This window comes from Schistocerca cancellata, chromosome 5 (genome assembly GCF_023864275.1).
Source record: "Schistocerca cancellata isolate TAMUIC-IGC-003103 chromosome 5, iqSchCanc2.1, whole genome shotgun sequence".
NCBI lineage: Eukaryota > Metazoa > Arthropoda > Insecta > Orthoptera > Acrididae > Schistocerca > Schistocerca cancellata.
In genome coordinates this window covers 574,217,497-574,222,765 of record NC_064630.1, presented here as the reverse complement: position 1 = coordinate 574,222,765, position 5,269 = coordinate 574,217,497, and the positions used below count along the sequence as shown (strand labels likewise).

General features: G+C 45.0%; 1 pseudogene; it reads right to left on the bottom strand.

Annotated features, from left to right (window-relative positions):
* Positions 1-2,007: 2,007 nt before the first annotated feature.
* On the bottom strand, positions 2,008-2,125 carry LOC126189321 (5S ribosomal RNA; annotated as a pseudogene).
* Positions 2,126-5,269: the final 3,144 nt, after the last annotated feature.

Genomic DNA, 5,269 nt, shown 5'->3' with positions numbered 1-5,269 from the left:
TAATGTGATAAAATATCAAATCTCCGACATCGCTGCGGCCGAAAAAAGATCCTGCAAGAACGGGACCAACGATGACTGAGGAGAATCGTTCAACGTGACGGAAGTGCAACTCTTCAGCAAATTGCTGCAGATTTCAGTGCTGGATCATAAAAAAAAGTGTGTGAAATCTTATGGAACTTAACTGCTAATGTCATCAGTCACTAAGCTTACACACTACTGAACCTAAATTATCCTAAGGACAAACACACACACTCACGCCCGAGGGAGCACTCGAACCCCCGCCGGGACCAGCCGCACAGTCCATGACTGCAGTGCCCTAGACTGCTCGACTAATCCGGCGCGGCGCTGAATCACCAACAAGTGTCAGCTTGCAAACCATTCAATGAAACATTATCGATACGGGATTTCGGAGCCGAAGAGCCGCTCGTGTAGCCTTGATCACTGCACGACACGAAGCTTTACGCTTCGTCTGGACCAGTCAACACCGACATTGGACAGTTGATGACTGGAAACATGTTACCTGGTAGGACGAGTCTCGTTTCAAATTGTATCGAGCGGACAGACGTGTACGGCTTTGGAGACAACCTCATGAATCTGTAGATCCTGCATGTCAACAGGGCACTGTTCAAGCTGCTGGAGGCTCTGCAGTGGTACGGGGCGTGTGCAGTTGGAGCGATATGGGATCTCTGATACATGTAGATACGACTCTGACAGGTGACACGTACGTAAGCATTCTGTCTGTGCATTCCGACGGACTTGGGCAATTCCAACAATACAGTACGACATCCCACATGTCCAGAATTCCTACAGAGTGGCTCCAAGAAAACTCTTCTGAGTTTAAACACTTACGCCGCTCACCAAACTCGCCAGACATGAAAATTATTGAGCATATCTGGGATGTCTTGCAACATGCTGTTCAGAAGAGACCTCCACGCCCTTGCACCCTTACTGATTTATAGACAGCCCTGCAGGATTCATGGGGTCAGTTCCCTCCAGCACTACTTAAGACATTAGTCGAGTCCAAGCCACATCGTGTTGCGAAACTTCTACGTGCTCGCGGGGGCCGTACACGATATTAGCCATGTACCAATTTCTTTGGCTCTTCAGTGTGTATCGGAAGAATGCTGCTGAGTGAACTCTCTCTCTCTCTCTCTCTCGTCTCATAAACCTTATGCGAATGATGAGGAAGTGCACTAAGTTAAAACGAGAGTGAATCAGTCCCAATATTTTACCGTAGTTTGTAACGACTCCTTTTACAAAAAAAAAAAAAAAGTTTCTACTTCCTTTCTTCACGCAGGCTTTTTGCAGCACCTATTTGTCATCTCCAGTTGCTGATGGTGTTGTGGTATTCTGTCCAAAGACTAGTTTGTTGATGCAGTTCTCTATGCTTGTCTGTCCTGTGCAAGCCTTCTCATCTCTGTATAAATACGGCAATCTATACTATTTGATCAGAAGTGCAGGGACACCGCTATGTAACGCGGAATTGACCACTAGATGTCACGAGAGGCGGAACCGTCACTATAAAGGGAGGCAGGGACTAATGCGTTGTAAGTAGAGAAGCAGTAACGGCAGACTGGGTCAGTCAGGGGAGGTCAGTGACTTCGAACGTGGATTCGTCGTTGGATGTTACCCGAGTAACGAATCCATCAGGCAAATTTCGACCCTTCCAAAACTGTACAAGTCTACTGTTGCTGATGTGACGGTGAAGTGAAATCGCGAAGGAACAATAACAATTAAACCAAGACCAGGCAGTCCTCGTGCAACTGGCGGGCAAGGACCATCGAGTATTACGGAAGATTGCTGTAGCACCCCGTCTTCAGACCACAAGTGACCCATCGGGACCATCTGAGCGCCGTGTCATCCTTAGGTGAGGATGCGGATAGGAGGGGCGTGTGGTCAGCTTACCGCTTTCCCGGTCGGTATGATGGTTTTCTTTGACTGGAGCCGCTACTATTCGCTCGAGTAGCTCCTCATTTGGCATCACGAGGCTGAATGCACCCCGAAAAATGGCAACAGCGCATGGCGGCCTGGATGGTCACCCATCCAAGTTCCGGCCACGCCCGTCAGCGCTTAACTTCGGTGATCTGACGGGAACTGGCGTACCCACTGCGGCAAGGCCGTTGCCTGAAGATTGCTGTAAAGAACTGCAAAAAATCAGAAGACGGAATCGGTCGTGAATCCCAAAGTGCTACCAGCAGTCCAGCTAACACGATGACTATGCTTATGGTGTTAAAGGGATTCAGTGGTCGAACAGATCTCATAAGCTACACGATTTCATAGTCAGTGCTAAGAAACTCTTGAGGTACTGTAAACAGCGACACCACTGGAAAGGGAATGAGTGTAAACGAGTGATTTGAAGTGATCAATCAATTTATACCCATTGGCAACTCGATGGATGTGTTTGGGCGTGATGAATTTCTGGAAAACGTTACCTGCCATCATTCGTAGCGGCAACAATGAAGTACAGAGGGAGTGGTGTTAGAGTATGGGATTGTTTTTCGTGGTTAGGGTGTGGTCCTTTCATTGTGCTAAGAAAACGCTAAATGCGAAAGGATATGAATACATTTTACAGCAGTGTGTACTGTGTACAGTAGAGGAACAGTTCGAAGGTGATGATTGTTTTTATCGGCGTGACAACGGAGCACATCATAAAGTAGCAGCTCTGAGGCAAAAACATTGTGGACAATAGTATTCCTGAAACGGACTGGTGTCCCCAGAGTCCCGATCTGAACAGACTGGAATACATTTGGGATGAGTTAGAACATCGATTTGCCTCCAGACTCCAGCGTCCATCAGTACCATCACTGGTTTCGGCTCTTCAGAAAGAATGGGCTGCCATCCCTCCACAGAGGTTCAGACATCTCATTGAAAGGGTCCCCAGCAGAGCTCAAGCCATCATGAAGAAGAAGGGTAAACAGATCCCACTTTAGTGCCCAGTGGGGATACATTTGACAAGGTAGTTAATATCCTTTTTAACCTGCCTACTGTATTCAAGCATTGGTCTCTTCCTACAGTTTTTAACTCCCGTGCTTCCTTTCGCTTATTTCTGTAAAAAATATGGTGCAGCTTTGATTGGTTTTTAGGTATATATTTTAAGCCGAAATTCTAGTACGTTCATAAGTTACATCCCATTTCTCGCTCCTAATTTGGAGGACCTACGAAGTGTGACAATAAAGTAATGAGACTGATGTGAAAGAAAAATGTTGCTTACCGATTTAGTCAAGTTTAGTGTTGTCTCCTTCAAAGTAGTTTCCTTCTGATTGCACACACTTTTTCCAGCGCTTGATGGTAACATTTCTGGAACTCATCTTCTGTAATCTCCTCCAAGACCCTCGTCACAGCTTTTTGGGCATCTTGTGTTGCTTGAAAAGAGTGTCCCTTGACCGCCGTTTTGACTCTTGGAAATAGAAAAAAGTCGCACAGAGCGATATCTGGTGAATAAGGTGGCTGTGGTAGTACTGAAATTTGTTTTGAGGTTAAAAATTGCTGTATTGACAGAGTGGTATGGGACCATTTTTGCACAAATCTTTCTCATTCCAAGATTTTCAGTTATTATTAGATGAAACGTTTCTCGATTGATGATCACTTCTTCTGCAATCATTTTCACAGATAATCTTTGATCAGATTGTACGAGTTCACGCACCCTGGCCAAGTTGACATCCGTCTGTGAGGTTGATGGTCGTCCACTGCAGTCTTCATCTTCAACATTCGTTCTGCCTTCACTAAACAGTTTATGCCAACGAAAAACTTGAGCTCTTGACATAACCTCCTCTCCAAAAGCCTTCTGAAGTTTACTGTAAGTTACCATCACGTTTTCACGCAATTTAGCGCAAAAAGAAATTGCATACCGTTGCGCAATATTATGCTGATCCATTTCTGTGACGAGAGACACAAACACGTATTAACTTATTACAGCACAACTCACGACTGAGCAGTTGCATCGATGTGCCGCTTGGACTAGAAGCAGCTTATAAACCAAGGTCAAAGATATTGTTCCTATGCAAGCCTGCAGGGTTGCCACATCTTGCAAAGAAAATCAGTCTCATTACTTTATTGTCACACCTCATAAACCACTGAACCTGACGCATGAATCATAGCGTAAAACATTATTTTCCTGACCACAGCTCTGCTCGTCCTTTTGCACAGTAATCAAGAACATAACGCGGCTGCTGTGTTTTATAATTTGGGTCATCTTTCCTACTGAGGGATGTTGATTGGAAGCCGATCGGACTTCCAAGGTCGTTTTGCAACTAACATGAATGCAATCACAGTTACTAAAAGCTCTCTATTTTAAAGGATGTTTTAAGGAACACGTTTCAAATTAGAAAATAAGATTTATTCAAAGTTGATGGAGCTGTGATCAGCGACATCAATAACGCCTAAAACACTTCGCTTGTGACTATGTTATGTAACAGAAACTTGGCAGTATTCTGCAATCACATTCCAATACCCACACACGAAATATATAAAAATGAAAAATTCATTTGCAATATAATAATGAAAATATTTTGTAGTTGGTGTAGTGCTGAAGAACGAGTATACTGGCCTTCAGATTGAAACTGACATGTCTGTTACTTGACTGAAGAAAGCAGTTCTATAAAACGAATTTCGTGCCAAAGCTGTAACTCAGTAATTTATTCAGTTATAGGCAAATCTAAATTCCCAGATCGAACTGACTTTACAAAATGTTACCTATCTGTATAGCCATTCAGCGCATTGACGACCTCCAACACAAAGTCTGTGGTGGCTTACTGCTCACAGTTTTATCATGGACTCTAAATACACTGAGGCGATAAAGTCATGGCAATGCGATATGTACATGTACAGATGGTGGTAGTATCGTGTACACAAGGTATAACATAGCAGTGCAATGAGGAAGCTGTCATTTGTACCCAAGTGATTCATTTGGTGAGGTTTCCGACGTGATTACGGCCGCACGACGGGAATTAACTGAATTTCCGAGCGGAATGATAGTTGGAGCTAGACGCACGGTGTTAGGCGTAATACCAAGCGCCGGCACGCCAGTCGGGAACGATGGAGCAGACAGGGCGGTGAGCAGACGTCAGCCAATGGCACGCTGACCGACCCCTCTCCAGCGCGACAATGAGACAGCAGCTGCCCCTATGTGAAGAGGACAAAGCGCCGCGCCTGACTGGTCGCGGTCCAGATGAAGAGTAGCTTCAGGATCAGCGAGTTCTATAGCAGCATCGACACTAGTTACTTTGCTTTTACAATCTATGTAACACGGACTTGGGAACTGTTATACTGA